This window comes from Tachyglossus aculeatus, chromosome 9, assembly GCF_015852505.1.
Source record: "Tachyglossus aculeatus isolate mTacAcu1 chromosome 9, mTacAcu1.pri, whole genome shotgun sequence".
Taxonomy (NCBI): domain Eukaryota; kingdom Metazoa; phylum Chordata; class Mammalia; order Monotremata; family Tachyglossidae; genus Tachyglossus; species Tachyglossus aculeatus.
The window spans coordinates 51,285,086-51,303,541 of record NC_052074.1 but is presented as its reverse complement, the minus strand read 5'-3'; the positions used below and the strand labels follow the sequence as shown (position 1 = coordinate 51,303,541).

The 18,456-nt window shown below is 44.2% G+C and overlaps 1 protein-coding gene across 6 annotated transcripts in view; it reads left to right on the top strand.

Moving 5' to 3' along the window:
- Window positions 1-1,456: 1,456 nt before the first annotated feature.
- Window positions 1,457-18,456, top strand: part of SCN3A (sodium voltage-gated channel alpha subunit 3) — a 117,611-nt gene continuing 100,611 nt past the window's right edge. For 5 of the 6 annotated variants that reach the window (XM_038751877.1, XM_038751880.1, XM_038751876.1 and 2 more), the window contains exons 1-2: window positions 1,457-1,659; window positions 17,165-17,299. The gene's annotated coding sequence lies outside the window, so the exon portion shown is untranslated. The remainder of the gene's footprint in view (window positions 1,660-17,164; window positions 17,300-18,456) is intronic. The other variant, XM_038751878.1, reaches the window with a different exon arrangement.

Here is an 18,456-nt window from a genome sequence, read left to right as displayed (position 1 = left end):
CCCTGCCACCCAATTGGAGGAACACACTAAAGCCTCTTACAGGGGAACGGCCGCTTTGGCTCGGGGATCCGATGCCTTGAAAGGCTTCAAGATGGGGCCCTAATCTGGGTCGTTTTCCTTTCCCGAGGGCTGGGTGGCGCCCATTGTAGGGATGCTGGGGGGACGGGGGCACGTGGGCCTCAGGAGGGGAGGAGGGAAAGGGGGCAGGGTCTCCTTATCACGTGAATCTCCATCTCACCTACTGTGCCACTGATCTCTCACCCCTATCCCACCTCTGGCCTAGACAAGAAAGGCCCTGGAAGCCCTCAGGTTCCTTCAGCATCATCAATCTGAATCTCAGGCAAACTTCATGGAGCACTGGCTCAGCTTCCCGGGGCCGATCTGAGACCACAGGGGACTAACTTCTATGGTGGTCTGTCACCATTTCCACCAGTCGGATGCCTTGAAAGGCTACAAAATGGGGCCCTTCTCTGGGTCATTTTCCTTTCCCAAGGGCTGGGTGGTGCCCACTGTGGGGATGCTGGGGGGACGGGGGCATGTGGGCCTCAGGTGGGGAGGAGGGAAATGGGGCAGGGTCTCCTTCTCAGGTGAATCTCGATCTCACCTATTGTGCCACTGATCTCTCACCCCATCCCACCTCTGGCCTAGACAAGAAAGGCCCTGGAAACCGTCAGGTTCCTTCAGCATCATCAATCTGAATCTCAGGCAAAATTCATGGAACACTGGCACAGCTTCCCGGGGCCGATCTGAGACCACAGGGGACTAACTTCTATGGTGGTCTGTCACCATTTCCACCAGTCGGATGCCTTGAAAGGCTACAAAATGGGCCCTTCTCTGGGTCATTTTCCTTTCCCAAGGGCTGGGTGGTGCCCATTGTGGGGATGGTGGGGTGAACAGGGCACGTGGGCTTCAAGCGGGGAGGAGGGAAAGGGGGCAGGATCTCCTTCTCACGTGAATCTCGATCTCACCTACTGTGTCACTGATCGCTCACCCCATCCCACCTCTGGCCTAGACAAGAAAGGCCCTGGCACCCATTGTGGGGATGCTGGGGGGAACAGGGCACGTGGGCCTCAGGAGGGGAGGAGAGAAAAGGGGGCAGGGTCTCTCCCCTCCCTCCCCATACACACAACACACACATACAACACACACCACACGTACACACAAACGTACACACATACACACTTCTGCCTCCTTCAGACTCCCAAGGCGGGTGACGTCAGAGAGGGTCAAGCCTGCGACTTTGGGCCGCGGCACTATTTTTGTCGGCCAGTAGATGGCGCTCCCACGTTGGGGCCGCGGCACTATTTCTGTCGGCCAGTAGATGGCGCTCCCACGTTGGAAGCACGTTGCCTCCTGGCCTTTTTTTTCCCCCCCTTTTCTTTTTCCCTTTTTTTTTTTCCCTAAAGCTGTTTTCTGATATATGTTGGGTACCATAGAGTGAGTATCAGAACAGGAAGCGGAGGCAGAAGCAGAGAGGATTCTGGAAAGGTCTCTTTGTTTTCTTTTCCACTGAGGGCGCAGAAATTCCAATTAATTTGTAAGCCACTGGAGCCAGAAAACCTGAACCATTGTAGAGGAAGGCATCCAAGATTCATCACCGTGGATGGGGGTCTTTGTTTTGCTGTGATTTATTTTTTCCCCCAGTTCTCTTTTCACCAGGTAAGCTGGAAAACATTTAATCGGCAGTCATTGCAGGACCTAGGTGATGTTTATTTTCATGTTGACAATTATGTTGATGCTTCTGCTTTGTAGTTGATCAAAATAGAAAATGAGATGCTAAACCACGGTATGAAATGAAAATTGCTATTGTTTCTCTTGCCGTGGCTATTTTGCCTCTTCGTATCAACCGTGTATGTTATAGTAGTATGCTTTTATAGACCATCTTGTTTTTGAAACAGGAGTGTTGTGTTTATATTCTTCAAGGAATACATTTTCACATCACAACGAGAAATGACCCAATGGGTCACGTTTGTGTAGACACATTTTAATGCCCAGTAGGTTGGGGTTTTTTCCTTTTTTTTAAATGCCTAATGAAACTGCGGTGTTATTCTTCAGCTTTCCTCCCCCAGCATCTGGTAAACCATACTTACCGCGACCAACTGAAATGAAAGGCGTTTGGTGTTTTGAAACGTTTCTTCTTTTCTCCTGAAATTCAGGTTTGCATAAAGAGGGATCACACCTCCTGCCAATGATTAAATTGAGCTCTTTACTATTTCTGATTAGAATTACATTGCATCCTTTCTTGGGCTGCTAAAAAGGGACTACTAAAGCCTTTGAGCTGAAGTGTTTTGCCAGTTCTTTGGAGTTGCCCTTTTGTGGTTTCAGCTTTAGAAATTCATATCATTTATTGTTATGATTGACTTTGCCAAAGCTCACTTTACTAACAAAATGATGTATTCTTCTATGTGGACTTCTGTTATTTTTATTAAATTAGTTATACAGCATAAGAAAGGAGTAAACTATTCATGTGTTTATAGTAATTTCTCTTAAATTTGATTTTTAGAGATGTGTGGGAGACAAGAGTTTTTAGGAACTGTGAAAATGTCCACTGCTTATACAACAGGTGGTGTGATGTAATTTGTGATGGAAAAGATAGAGGGGAGAGCCTGAAATAATTTGAATGGGACAGTTTTTTAAAAAATGAGAACATTGCTGTATTTTTAAATACTTGGGTTTTTGTACAGGATGTTAGTCAGTTTTGATTGAAAGGACTCCTGAAATTATGTAGCAATTTTTGGGGCGCGGGGCAAGAAAGGGGCCTTTCTTTTATTTGTCAGTGGTATTGGGCTGATATGGAAGGGATAAATGTGTAATTCAATACTTTCCCACTGAAGATCAAGGAATGGGTTTTCTTTTTCTCTACAATTAAATCAGACCAAAATTAGATTTTCAAAAAGTCAATGTCCCAGACAAAAGCTGTGTGTTTTTGGATGGTTAGGGGAATCAGTGCATTGTGTGGAAGATATTGAGTATTATTTCTAGATCCAGGAAGTGAAGTGGACTGGTCCATACGTGTGGTGTTTGTCATGATTCTTAGCAGTGAGCCTGTTTCAAATCTCACCCAGATGCTTGTGTTTTGGTATTGAATTTAAGTGAGTTCTATCCGTACATTTGAGAGTTCACTGTTAAGTTGTAAGTAGTTATTATTATTGTTAATAATTGTGTAGCAATTAAGATCTTAGTGTGAGAAGCAGCATGGCCTAGTGGAAAGAGAATGGGTTCAAATCCCGACTCTACCAATTGTCAGCTGTATGACCTTGGGCAAGCCACTTCACTTCTCTGTGCCTCAGTTACCTCATCTGTAAAATGGGGATTAAGACTGTGAGCCCCACGTGGGACAACCTGATCACCTTGTATCCCCCTCCAGCGCTTAGAACAGTGATTTGCACATAGTAAACACTTAACAAATGCCATTATCATTATTATTATTATTATTATTATTATTATTATTATTATTATTATTATTACCTGGGAATCAGAGTACCTGGGTTTTAGTCCCAACTCTGCCACTTGACTGCTGTGTGATCTTGGATGGATCACTTCACTTCTCTGTGCCTCAGTTGCCTCATCTGTAAAATGGGGATTAAGACTGTGAGCCCCACGTGGGACAACCTGATCACCTTGTATCCCCCTTCAGCGCTTAGAACAGTGATTTGCACATAGTAAACACTTAACAAATGCCATTATCATTATTATTATTATTATTATTATTATTATTACCTGGGAATCAGAGTACCTGGGTTTTAGTCCCAACTCTGCCACTTGACTGCTGTGTGATCTTGGATGGATCACTTCACTTCTCTGTGCCTCAGTTGCCTCATCTGTAAAATGGGGATTAAGACTGTGAGCCCCACGTGGGACAACCTGATCACCTTGTATCCCCCTTCAGCGCTTAGAACAGTGATTTGCACATAGTAAACACTTAACAAATGCCATTATTATTATTATTATTATTATTATTATTATTATTATTATTATTATTACCTGGGAATCAGAGTACCTGGGTTTTAGTCCCAATTCTGCCACTTGACTGCTGTGTGATCTTGGATGGATCACTTAACTTCTCTGTGCCTCAGTTGACTCATCTGTAAAATGGGGATTGACTGCGATCCCCATGTGGGACATGGATTGTGTCCCACCTTTTTATCTTGTATCTACACTAGTGCTTAGAACAGTGCCTGGCATATAGGAGGCACTTAACAAATACCATTTAAGGAAAAATAATGTGCTTAGCACTTTTCAAGATTATCAAGTCTAGCACAGTCCCTGTCCCACATGGGACTAACCTTTTCTCCCTCCATCTTAAAATGTATCGAACCCCCATTTTCTAGATGAAGAAACCGAGGCACAGAGAAGTTAAGTGACTTGCTCAAGATCACACAGCAGGCAAGTGGCAGAGCTGGGGTTAGAACCCAGGTCTATGGGTTGATATGTCTCCGTGACTTTTTAAACAGATATCATTCCAGAAATAATTTGTCTGGCACAACAGGGATTTTTTTTTAAAATTCAAATGTTGCTGGAAGAAGGGCAAGTTCTAAGTCTGCTTAGCTGATGGTCCACTCAGTGGACAAGGGGACTAACGGAGGCCCTCCCAAGATTTCCAGGAACGGTACTGCAAAGGCAGAAATCTTCACTGGCTTAGAGAACCACTACGCTCTAGAGTGGAAGTTCCCATGAATCAAATGGAAATTTCCATTCCGCTCACCTCAACACATCTCTTGGATGTGTTAGGGATTCCCTAGACTATAAATGAAAAAGCTTGCTCATTGGCTAAGTGTTACCCAGACCTCTTTCCTGCTGTATTTATTCTAAAAATGACGCCAGGAACTGGAAGGCCGCCTCAGCGTCGCTGAATGTCTTCCTTCCTAGAAAGACCTCATCTGCTTCAGAAATGGGGTTTTGGCACCTGATCATCAATTCTGGGCCTGTTGGAATAAACTCCAAACTATTTGCTTTAAGTCTCATTTTCCTGCTATGGGGCTGGCCCACTGGGCTTCCAGCCATGGAGGACTAGGAGCCTGGCTATTAGAAATTCAATTATCCTGGAGCTTTTCCCAGGAGGCTTAAAACGAACCCTGTCCTGAGGCAGAGAGACATCTGGGGCCAGATGACCTCTTAAGCATTCTTCTGGCTGATTATCATTTCATAATTACATGGGACTGCACACATTTATATAAAAAGGCAAATGCTAGATCAGGAAAAAAAATAATCTATTTAAAACTCTGAGAGGGTTGGATCTGTAATTTAGTGAGACGTGGCATAATTTCAGCCTATGGAGTTGAAATGTAAACAAGCAAAGTTCTCAGAGTTGATATTATCAACACTTCCCTCTGTCTGACAACTCTTTCTTATTGATCAGTGGGAGAAATAAAATGTGATTTTTTTTTAAAAGCCACATTTTCAATTTAAAAGGCACTTCCCGTAGTATAAAAGATTCTCAATCTCAATGAGTTTGTAATTTTTAGTTAGGTGGGGGAGACTGTATTTAGCTAGACCATGATCTCAGTCAATCAATAGGATATAATGAGTGATTTCCGGGTGTTCTCTGTACTGAGCACTGGTTAAGTACAATGCAATAGAATCAGTAGACGTAATTATTGCCTCAAGGTTATTACATTCTAATCTCACTTTTCTCAGATTGCCACTGGCTTCAGAAGAAGCTCTAGTAGTGTTCCCTACTGAAGAAGGAAAAAAGTGGAATGTTAGACCCTAGATTATTATTAATAATAGCATTTTTTGTTATGCGCTTATTAGGTGCCAATGTTGGGATAGATACAAGGTAATTGGATCAGACGTGGTGAAAGGCCAAAATTATAGATTATTTTTAGTCTTCTGATCTTTGGGAGGACAGGATAGTATTCAAAATGGGAAGGTAATTGCTTAATCATAGTAGTTCAGGATGTACCTGTGTACTGATAGGAACTAATGTCCTGATTCATGTTCTATTCCAGTTGTCATTTTTCTCATTTTTTACCCACTCTTAGCGATAGTTGGAAACCAGAACCATTTCACTAACAGTTACCACCTATTGTCCATCCAGTTGTGAGCTGGTAGATGTGTCTTTTGGGGGAAAGAGCATAAGGCAAGTTTGAGAGGAGGGCTGCTTCTCTAGGGTACACTCTGAGCCTGGCTCTTCTGCCCCCTCCTTCACCGATCCCCCGACAGAAGGTCTGGGGACAGTGGCTGAGGAGCAGTGTGGCTCAGCGGCAAGAGCCCAGGCTTGGGAGCCAGAGGAGGTGGGTTCTAATCTGTCTGCTGTGTGACCTTGGACAAGTCACTTAACTTCTCTGAGCCTCAATTCCCTCATCTGTAAAATGGGGATGAAGACCGTGAGCCCCACGTGGGACAACCTGATCACCTTGTATCCCCTTCAGCACTTAGAACAGTGCTTGGCACATAGTAAGCGCTTAACAAATGCCATCATCATTATTATTATTACCTGCCGCTGCCACTATCACCTTGTATTGGCCTGCCTGACTGGGAAGTCAGAGAACGCAAATTAGTTCATACTGCTACATGTGGTATTTAATTGTGGTAACTTAGTACAGTGCTTGACACATAGTAAGTGTTGGGTTAAATTCAAGATAATCAAATCCCACATGGGGCTCACAATTTGAAGGAGGTATTGAACACCCAGTAGATATTGAAACCCCATTTGGCAGATGAAGTAACTGAGGCACAGAGAAGTTAAGCGTCCTGCCCAAGGACGCACAAACAAGCGTCAGAGTCGGGATTAGAACCCAGGTCCTCTGATTCCCAGGCCATTGCTCCTTCCACTAGACCATGCGGCTTCCCACGCCTAGACCTTAGGCTTGCTCTGAGCAGATGCAACATCTTTCAGATCTACATCACTGCCTACTGGCCTCTTTTAGCTGGAATACCCCAATATTTCTGTAGTGGTACAATTTCCTGTCAGTTTCACTCCACAGCAGTTCTCTTCTCAAATTCCAGTAGCCAACCCTGCTTTTTGCAGAAGCTTGAGTCAGGTGCTTGCCAAAGAGCATTGCTGTGGCAACTGAGTGATCAACGATTTTTTTCCATATTTAGCCTGAGCATTGGCTTTACTGAGTAATTTGTAAGGCCCATGCTCCTGTTCCTTCATTTCTCTACCTCATAAATTGCTTTCCGGGGAATTGGAACAGGAAGATTTCGAATTACAGAGCAAAGCAAACCACACCACATGGTCCAAAGTGGCTAGGTTTGCCAATGTATGGATTAATAATTAGAATACATCATTTTAAGAAAACTGACTCTTGCAACAGAGCTGGGGAAAAACTGAATTTGATACGATTTTGTAGACTTCAGAACTTATTCGGGAAAGCCAAAATCGATTTTAAATGTGACTCTGGTAATGGTATCACAGGGAAACCAACTGGTTGAACACAATAGCTGAGGGTGGGGACTAAGGGGAGGATTAACTGTTTCTTAAAAAGCTGTTTCATTGCCGTGGTGAATTGCAGCTTTTCTAGCCTGCAAGGGAGCAGAATCACATAGAAGCCCACATCTATGCTCGGGATTGCTCACTGAGTTTTCCACAGCCTAAAGAGGAACAGGCCTGTTTTCCTGACTCCTGGAATGCTGGGAAGGTTGTGCCGGCTTAGGCCGAAGATGGCCCTGACTGGGAACTGTGAATAACCCGAAGGCTGTGGCTTCCAGCAATATTCTTTGACTCCTTTTCATGTTGTCCTTGCTATAGTGTTGGTCCTTGTTTTTTTACTGTGTGCTGTGCTTAGATTTCCCATGATATGTTTCCCCCCACACCTTGCAGATAGGAAATTGAGGAACGTTTTACGTACAACATCTGTCTTGATAGAGTGTGATTACAGGGTCAGAAAAAATAGCAATGTACCGATGTGTATCACTGGTCAGGGAATGTCTACCATAGCATGGCTTTTCCTTAACGTGAGGTACATGAAGATACTCTAACCCATATATTAAAGGAGAACTGAGTGGAGTTTCTTATCGCGGCAGGCTTTTACTGCATAGTAATAATAATTATTGGGAATCAATGAGACAGTCATATTTATTGAACATTTACCGTGTGCAGAGCATTGGACTAAGTGCTTGGGAGAGTATAAGATATTTGTTTAGTGCTTATTCTGTGACAAGCACTGCACTAAGCACTGGGTAGAGAGAAGAGCATCAGGTCCGGCACAGTTCTGGTCCCTCATATGGTTCATGGTCTAGGAAGGTGGAAGAACAGGTCTTTAATCCCCCATTTTACCGATGAAAAAACTGAAGCTCAGAGACATTAAATGACTTTACCAAAGTCCCCCAGCAAGTAAGATTAAGACCCAGGTCCTTTGATTCTCAGGCCTGTGAAGAGGGGCTGTATCTGGGCAATCATATAGATAGTAGCAAATTCAAGAAGGTTCTAGTTAAAATAATAGAGGATAAGGTTAGTAGAGCGGAAATAGAACTATAGAGGGAAAAGTTAGAGGGGTATCATACAGTACATCCACATTAGAGAAGCAGCATGGCTCAATGGAATGAGCATGGGCTTAGGAGTCAGAGGTCATGAGTTCAAATCCCGGCTCCGCCAATTGTCAGCTGTGTGACCTTGGGCGAGTCACTTAACTTCCCTGTGCCTCAGTTACCTCATCGGTAAAATGGGGATTAAGACTGTGAGCCCCATGTGGGACAACCCGATCACCTTGTATCCTCCCCAGAGCTTAGAACACTGCTTTGCACATAGTAAGTGCTTAACAAATGCCATCATTATTATTATTAGGATGGATGATCACAAAGGTAACCATTGATTTTTTTTTTTCCATTCATCTTGTTGCCATAGTGGGAGACTGGCGAGTCACTTAACTTCTCTGGGCCTCAGTTACCTCATCTGCAAAATGGGGATTAAGACTGTGAGCCCCATGTGGGACAACCTGATTACCTTGTATTCCCCCCCAGTGCTTAGAACAGTGCTTGGCACATAGTAAGCACTTAACAGATGCCATCATTATTAATGAGAAAATAGAGAGAAGCCAGGAAACAAATCAGCAGTTAATTATGATGATCTGTGTGAGCATAGGACCGTGGTGAGGGCCACTGCCAAAGGGCTTGCTTTCAGCTCCTCGGGAACTCTGGGCAAGGGGAAGAGTTGAGAATCTTTGAGCTAAGAGAGCCGCCCAGGCTTCCAGGGGCTGTGGATTACATTCCACCCACAGCTCCGTCAACACTCCAGTGCTCAGCCTCGGCCTCCTCCTGAAAGGTGGTCAGGCCCTTTGCTATTAGTGGGGAAGGGAGGGAGTGCGGAACCACAATATGTGCCAGTCACAGTCTCACACATGAGAAACAGTGTGGCTTAGTGAAAGAGCATGTACCTGTGCCCTCATTCTAGCTCTGCCACTTGTCTGGTGTTTGACTCTAGTCAAGTCACTCAATTTCTCTGTCCCTCAGTTTCCTCAACTGTAAAATGAGAATTCAGTATCTGTTCCCCCTCTTAAACTGTGAGCCCCGTGTGGGACAGAGACTGTGTCCAACCTGAATAGCTTGTACCTACTCCAATGCTTAGATTGTGCTTGACACATAGTGTGTGTTAAACAAATACCATTATAATAGTACTCTATATGATATTTTGTATTTGCTGTATAATTCCACAACTGGTTAGGAACTCAGGGAATTAGTGTAGCTTCCTGTAGGTCTGCACTGAAGACATCCAAGACAGTCAGTTGTTTCTCCTCTTCTAGGTGAGGATATTCCTCAGTATTTTGGGGAATCTTATCCAGTGTTTCATTACCTTTGCTGTCAGGAAGCTCTTCTTTATCCCTAGGGAAATGTGCCCAGTTTAACTCCACTGGACTTTAGTCACACTGGACTTTACTGTCTAGATGGGGGACGACTGCCTTCTTGTAATCCAGTACACTGCTGTTCACATTGGATACTCAAGAAAAGCCAACTCCAGTTTAAGTATTTCCTTTCCTCTGTTCTCTGCGAGGGCAGAGAACAATTAATAGGCAACTATCTTTTAATAATAATTCTTATGACCGGAGGAAAGCCACATTTTGGCTTCTCTCCACTAAACTAATTAACCTGAAATTTTGAAGAATTCCTACTTGCCTTTCGGTCATATTGGTTTCTCTTTTCCGACCCCTTTCAAGTTCTCCACATCCTCTTTTCATTCACTCCATTACAAAGGTGTGATCATAAAAAAGTTTGAGGACAGTCACACAGACAGCAACGGGGGTACTTGCACACATTCACAGATTCACACATACATGCGTATAGTCACTGACACGCATATTTATAGTAATAGTCTGTTCCTCTCCTCCTCTAAAGCTGACCTACGCACTGTACTTTGATCTCATCTGTCCGGCCACTGACCCCTTCCCTCTGTCTGTAATTTAATGTCTGTCTCCCGTGGTAGACTGTGGGCATCTCTATATAGTAAGTGCCCAATAAATATAACTGATTGGGAGTTGTGGCAGTAGTAGTAGTGTTTAATAAGCCATTACTGTGTGCAGAATGTTGTGTCAAGTGTTGGAGAAAAAATACATTGGTGAGAGTTAGATATGATCCCCGGATCTCCAGCGGCTCACAATAACAAAAGGCAGCGTGTAAGTACAAAGTCCAACAAGTCTGATGGTAAAAGGGCCTTGGGGTGCTGCCCCTCAGGTCGTCAGTTAAGGGGGAACCTGAGTTAAAGCATCCACCTAAAAAATCCCAACGGTGTCAGAAGCAGCAGCAAAGGCATTTTTAGGGAGTAGGGGAAATACAGGGGATTTCTGCTGTGGCGACTCAAGGAGGGCCCAGAAGATGGCTGAGGCAAGGGTTGAATGGTGCTGCAGGATTGAAGCTGAGAACAATTCATTCATTCATTCATTCAGTCGTATTTATTGAGCGCTTACTGTGTGCAGAGCACTGTACTAAGCGCTTGGGAAGTACAAGTTGGCAACATACAGAGACGGTCCCTACCCAACAGCAGGCTCACAGTCTAGAACGGGGAGACAGACAACAAAACAAAACATGTTAACAAAATGCAATAGAATAAATACGTACAAGGTGAAGTGGGAAAGAGTTGGGGAAGGGAGTGGGCTTCCACAGAGGCTTCAGTTGGATGATGAGGGAGAGGAGCAGAAAAGGGCTAGTTCCCCCATCGGGGCTTTTCTGTTTGTGGTGACAGGAGGGTTGGAGGCCGCAGGAAGAGATTCCCTCTCATAGAGAGTGTGGTAGTACAGTGCTCTGCACACAGTAAGCGCTCAATAAATACCACTGAATGAATGAATGAATGGATGAGGAGGTAGGAGGGATGGTGACCTACTGTGGGAGCTTTGCTGAGAAGTGGGGGACAGATTGTGGAAGTGGGGATCTGGGGGGACAGCAGATCTTCAGAGCCCCTTTCCCAACCCTTCCAGCCAGTGGTCTTCAGTGAGGCAGTTTGGGACGCTATATGGTGATCCTGACTGTGATCTCTCTTCTCCTTCTCTTTTATGAATATAGTTATGAGGGGAGACATAAAGAATGCTTTTCAAACCTTTTGGAGCAAAGGGACCTCAAGTCCATTTTTCATATTTTTCTTAGCCTGTGTCTGTCAGAATCTGTGGGTATGTCTCTACTCTGCCTGGAGCTTAGTGCCTGTGTCTCAGTGGTAGCGTTCCTCACTCTCTCTTGATGACATTCATTTCCTGTTCCCATGCCAACCGAACAGATACACAAACCCAAACGGTCTCTGGGAAGTCATTCATTGATGTGTATGTGACATCTTTCATTGCCTATTGTCATGGCAACCAGAATGGCGTGCATTGCCCCCCACCCCTCCCAGAGAATACTAGAATACAGGCAGTCGCAAACCTATAGAGGGGCAGCGGATTGAACTGGATGTACTCTTCCAATCCATGTGCTCTACAATAATAATAATAATGGTGGCTTTTGTTAAGCGCTTACTATGTGCAAAGCACTGTTCTAAGTGCTGGGCACTGTTCTAAGTGTTTGTACAACTGGTACTTTATTGGCCATCTGAAGGCTATAGATGTCATATCTCTATGAAGCAGTGTGGTGTAATGGAAGGAGTACTGGACTGAGAGTCAGGACACCCGGGTTCTAATTCTGGCTTAGCCACTTGTCTGCTGTGTGACATTGGGCAAGTCACTTAACTTTTCTGTGTCGCGGTTACCTCACTTTAAATCCTCCTCCCGTCTACCTAGACTGTGAGTCCCCACGTGGGACAGGGACTATATCTAACCTGATTATCTTGTAACTACCGCAGTGCTTAGTAATAGTGCCTGGCTCATAGTAGCCACTTAACAAGTACCATCTAAAAAACAAACGAAAAAAGTTGGTAGAATTGCAGCCGTGTAAACCACATGATGTTGTTCCAAGGGCGCAGCAGCCTCCCTCCGGGACCACCCTTGAGGCTGGAGAAGTGTCCTGATGTATACCACATCACCTGTATCCTTTTTCATACAGGCCTTCTGCCAGGGCTAGATCACTGAATGTCATTGTTATTTAAGATAATGATTTCATTCGCATTTAAAGGTCGTGAAATAAAGCCCTGACAAGGCCCATATGGAGCAGACCTTGAATCCTTCTCTGGCTGAAAAAATTGCATCTGACACTGCATGTGGCAGTTATTGCCACAGACCAAATACCAGAATCGATTGGAAGGGGCTGCTGTCTCCTCGCTCATACCCCCATACCAGCTAGCGATTCACTGTCGGCAACATTAATATGATGGACAAAACCGTCCACGTCTCCCATTCCGGCTCATGTCTCCTGTCATCCCCATCAAGAACTAGAAAGTCATTGTTCTGTTAATGCCTCAAATTAGTGGTGGTGGTGGTGTTTTTTTTTTCCAAAACACTTTCCCAGCAGTTATCCTTAAATCAACCCTGTGAGGAAGAGAGGCAGGCATTCATATCCAATTTACAAGTGAATTAATGGAAATGGTGATGGATTCTCTGGTATGAGACTTTGGGCGGGCTTAGGTCCTGTTACCTATTGGGTTTTTTGGAGGTGCTCAGGGAGCCAAGGTAGTATGCCTATGGCTTGTTGTGGATCACCGCAGGCAAGGGTCTACTCCAACTATTTGGAGGTTCAGGGTAGTTAAGTGACTTGCCTGAAGTCAAACAGCAGGCCATAGGCAGAGCTGGCCTACAACCTAAGTCTTCTACCTCCATCTTTTTCCCCTAGGGAAGTCTGCCTCTGTTCAACTCAAAACTGGTCACACAGAATGGATGGTTAAACCCACTTTTTTCTTTACGTTCTCCAAGATTCTGCAGCTTTCCAGTATTTGATTACTTTTCCTGCCAGGCAATTCTTCTATTCATCTAACCAAGCTCTGTCTTGCCGCAATTCAAATCCCTTTCCTTACGTTCGTTTCTCTGAGTTCCTAAGAATAATAATAATAATAATGGTATTAAGTGCTTACTGTGTGCAAAGCACTGTTCTGAGCACTGGGGTAATCAGGTTGTCCCAAATGGGGCTCACAGTCGTAATCACCATTTTACAGATGAGGTAACTGAGGCACAGTGAAATTAACTGTTCTGTGTCTTCTTTATAATAACTCTCCATATATGTGAAGACAGTCACTCCTTTCTATATGATGATTTCTCGAGCCTAGTTACCATGGCAGTGTGTGACGTGAATTGATCCATGAACAATAATAAGTATTGGCAAATGGGGATAATTGAGAAACATGGACATATAAATCAACAACACAATAGAGAAGCAGCTTGGCCTAGTGGATAGGGCACAGGCCTGGGAATCAGAAAGATCTGGGTTCTAACATCGGCTCTGCCACTCGTGTGCTCTGTGACCTCGGGCAAGTCACTTAACTTTTGTGTGCTTCAGTTACCTCATCTGTAAAATGGGATTAGATTGTGAGCCCCATGTGGGACAGGGATTGTGGCCAACCTGACAACCTTATACTTATCCCAGTGCTTAGTACAGTGCCTGGCACATAGTAAGCACTTAAAGAGTACCATTAAAAAAAAAAAACCCAAAACAGCTAAGTACATAAAGAATCCTCAGGTGTCTAAAGGGCTACAGAACCAGTAGATAATTGGGGTTATCAGGGAATAGCACATGGAGGGATGTGATCTGGCAAAGCAGAGAAGGGAAGGAGTTCCAGGCAGGGGCAATAGTTTGAGCGGTAGATCCGAGGAAGGAAAGTTGAGAGTGAAAAACAGTTAAGGAATTTTCATCCAGTGGGAGTTGGAGTGTAGTGGAAGAAGAGAGCAGTTAGGTAAGAGAAAGTCAACTGGGGAAGAGCTTTGAAGCCAGTGTGGCCAGACGCTTTTGTTTTATGTGAAAAGGACAGGAACAATATGAAGGTTTTTAAGGGAGGGTGTAATGTGATCGACAAGCTATTTATAAAGATTATTAAATAGCTATATATCTCTATATCGATCATCTTTTGTTCTTGATGAAGATGTCACTAATGGTGAAATTCACCTCTTGGTTGTGTATGTGACTGAAAAGGCTGATCAGTCAGTCAGTGGGGTTTATAGAGCTCTTACTGTGGGCAGAGCACTCTTCTATAAATTAGGAGAGGAAAAAACAACCGAGTTGGTAGACAGGTTCCCTGCGCACAAGGAGCATACAGTCTAGAAGGAGCTGACGTGGGATCCACAGTCCCAGCCGCATGGTGCTCACCCAGAGGCTCTCGTTATGCTGATGTTTGTTGTCCACGGCACCTGGTCATTTTGGCTTTTCCTTCTTGTCTCACGATCCATTCAATGCTCTGCTCCAAAGAAGCCACACCTGTCTTTTGCCCTCTGTAAGGTAGGCTGGAGGCAGAGAGACAAGAAGGAGGCTGTTCTAGTAATTCTGCCTGGAGGCAGCGAGAATTTGCTCCCCTTGGTTTGCTGTACTCCCAGCGACTGTGACTTGACAGTTTTCTCAGTTTTGTTGTGGTGGTACTGAATTCTCTCCCAAAGACTTCTTGGAATTCCTTAAAGTTTAAATGGCACATGATGTTTGTAATAACAATTTCATCCTGTTTGCCTAGTAACCACACTAAAACAAATAGCTTCTGCAGTCATATTAAATGTTTTTCTTCAACAGATGGGACATTAGTTTGGAATCCCACATTCTGGGCCCCGTATTGACCCTCACGCTGGCCTTACCAACAAAGTGTGCAGATGAGGTCCCTTAAGTGGTTTGAAGCATAAGCAATCATTAAGTGAAGTCCACACTCACCACCAAGGTGATACTAAAGGGCTTTCCTGTTCTGTTTCCATCTACTAAACAATCTGCAGAGGGAAAGAAATTGCTTAACATCTACTGGATAGCCAGTATCCTATTCATCTGGCAAGTCTGTTGGATGCAAAGCGGTTGCTGAGATGGACTAGTATTCTAAAGGTGGCTGGTTCTAAGAGTGTTTCCTCTTACAATGATGGCTTAGTATGAGGTACAAAAACCCTTATTTTGCTTGAGGTGGTCAATGAAGATGCAGCCTACAGAAGGGAAAGCACAAAGTAAAGTGGGTGTTTTCTTTGTGTGTTTGATAATGCCATTCAAATGAGAAGAAGTGTGGCCTAGTGGAAAGAGCACGGGCCTAAACCCGCTCAGCCACTTGTCTGTTGTGTGACCATGGGCCAGTCGTTTAACCTTTCTGTGCCTGTTACCTCATCTGTAAAACGGTGCTTAAGACTCTGAGTCCCACGTAGGGCATGGGCTGTGTCCAACCTTGTATCTACCCCAGCACTTAGTACAGTGCCTGGCACATAGTAAGCGTTTAACAAAATACCATTTTTTTTAAAAAAGAATAAAGAAATAGATCTTTATAATGGACATCTGTGGGATGGAGCAGTTTGTGATTCTCTTGATGCTTGGGCAGATGTAATGTTGGTGGCTCTAAGGCCTTGGTGAGGCCTGCCTTCCAGGTGGCCCAGTGAGCGGCTCCTTACAAATCCGGCCGGGTTAGGGCTGGTTTCATTCATCCCCAGGCTTCCCACGGCTTTTCTTGTAGGGTTGGGCAGGTCACAGTGAGAATGGTTGGGAGGTTGTGTAGGGATGGGCTTGCTGTGGCCCTTCTTGGACTGCTCCAAGCCCATGGGGATGTGCTTCTCTGACACCCATGCAACAGATATCTGTTGTTTAATGGCCCAGGTATCCTTGGGGTCCCTTGCCCAAATCTGGTGCCCAATATCCTTGGTGGTTATCATTCTGACCCTTTATATATTGAACCATAGACAGTAAGCTCCTTGAAGGTGAGGAGAATGTCTATCAACTCTTGTATTGTACTCTCCCAAGAGCTCAGTACAGTGCTTAATAAATACCATTGGTCAATTGATTTCTTGCTTTAGAACCATTTTGGCTCTCAGACTAGTCCATTTTGAGGAAGCAGTGATCTTCCATGGCTGCGCTTCAAGCTATACCTGTCGCTTCAAGCCAGCTGGGTTCTCACTCGTAAGCCAGGCACTCAGGTTACGTAGTGTTACATAGGAAATATGCTGCAACTATTTTGTGGCTTAGCACCTGAAGTTATGAGAACAGGGAACTTAAGTAGCTATTGAGACCTCTCTAACAGTGGCATTATACAGTGTCTTTCCAGTCCATTCTTCCTGTAACTTGAACGTTATGACTAACAGTATTAAGTAAAAATGAGTCCCGTGCTCTATGTCCTTTTATTATTTCTGTCAGGTTTAGCGAAGACTTAGAATATTTTTTTCCAATGATCACAAGCCTTTTTGAATTTCACCTAGTGTGATCAAAGCTGCAGATCACCTAACATTTTCTGTCCTGTATTCCTCTGGACTTTCCCACCATGGCTTTGCCAACGGTAGGTTCTTTTAGGGACCTAATTACCCAGTTGGAGAGGGCAAACCGTATCCTTTTTGGCTCGCCTCTGCTGAGCCAGAGGGGAAGAATGAAAATATGCTCGGTTCTTCTATAACACATGCTTTCACTACACATTTTGGTTAGAACATTGAGGAATTAGGAAATGTTCATATGACAGTGTGCATCTGTCTGGGTACAAGAAACAGCTGCGTGCCTGCTTGCAGTGGCAGTGGCAACAGCCAAGATAGCATACTCTATTGTGAGGTTTTTTTTCCTTCAGGGGGATTCTTCAAGGATTGAACCCCTAGGTTATAGGAGAACTGAATGGGCACAGTTACCATACCACCAGTGAAGTGTATTTGAAAATCATATAATATTGCTCTTCTCAATGGTTAAAGGCTGGATGATATTCTGACCAAGAAACATTTTTAAATTGGTCTTGCAGTGGCACTGCTGTAGATCAAGCAGATACCCCTACGTGCTGGCAATTTGGATCAAGAGAGGTCTGCGGAAATGTCCTGACTCCATAATGTAATCAGTCAGTGATTCACCATACGTGAAGGGACAGGATGCTCTCAAAGTAAGTACGGAATGGCTCAGGCCAAGAGGAATGCAGAAGAAAAGCGGTCTGGGGTCCTGGTCATCTGGGCCAGGGGGAGTGGGGGAAGGGTTTGTGTGTGTGTCTATTGTGAGCTGCAAAACAACAGGCTAGAGAGATTACAATGGAAGCATCCTAATGAAAGCAATTTGTCTCTAACTTCTTCTGCTGTTATGTACCCGTGTGCCTTGTCCTGTGCAGCTAATCCTAGCCACTATGGCTCCCTGGAAGTGCTGTCGATGATGATGATTTGCAGTGTTCTCCGCTCTCTAGGAGATTTCAATTTAAATGGAAACCTCAACTTTACATTTTTCCAAAGAGCTTTCCAGAAGCTCGTGATGCAGAGCAATGCTTTGAGTGCAACCATGCCGGGTAGATACTGGATGAGTCAAAGAATTGAACAACATTTCCTTGATGGTGATGTGGTTTAATTCCTTTTGCAGGATATATCCTTCCAATCTGAAGCCTTTGGTGTGCTGGTACTGTCCCCTTCAATTGAGAGTAGGAATTTGGGTTAACTGCAGGTGGTCCTTGGTCTGTTAATGACCCTGATTGTGTGTCAGTGTACTGATAGCCACCTTACAGCACTTGTCTACCTATCTATTTATGCATACTCAGTTATCTGGAATGCCACAGTTCCATTCCCAACAAACTCCAATTTAAGGAAAACATGTGACTTGTTCTGTACCCTGAGAGTGTGCACAACCATTTCTTTTGACATTCCATCACATTCTCTCTAAAAAGATAAACTATATTGGAAGAACACTCCCTATTTCCCCAATAGTGTTCTATCCTATTTTCGCTGTTCTAGTGAGAAATAGTGTGGCTTAGTGGAAAGAGCACGGGTTTGGGAGTCAGAGGTCGTGCATTCTAATCCCAGCTCTGCCACCTGTCAGCTGTGTGACTTTGGGCAGGTCAGTTAACTTCTCCTTGCCTCAGTTACCTCATCTGTAAAATGGGGATTAAGACTGCAAGCCCCATCTGGGACAATTTGATAACCTAGTATCTGCCCCAGCACTTAGAACTGTGCTTGGCACATAGTAAGCACTTAATAAATGCCATCATTATTGATATTATTATGCAAAACAATGAGAAAGCATGTTATGAAATAGCTGTGTACTATGATGAATCACGTATCT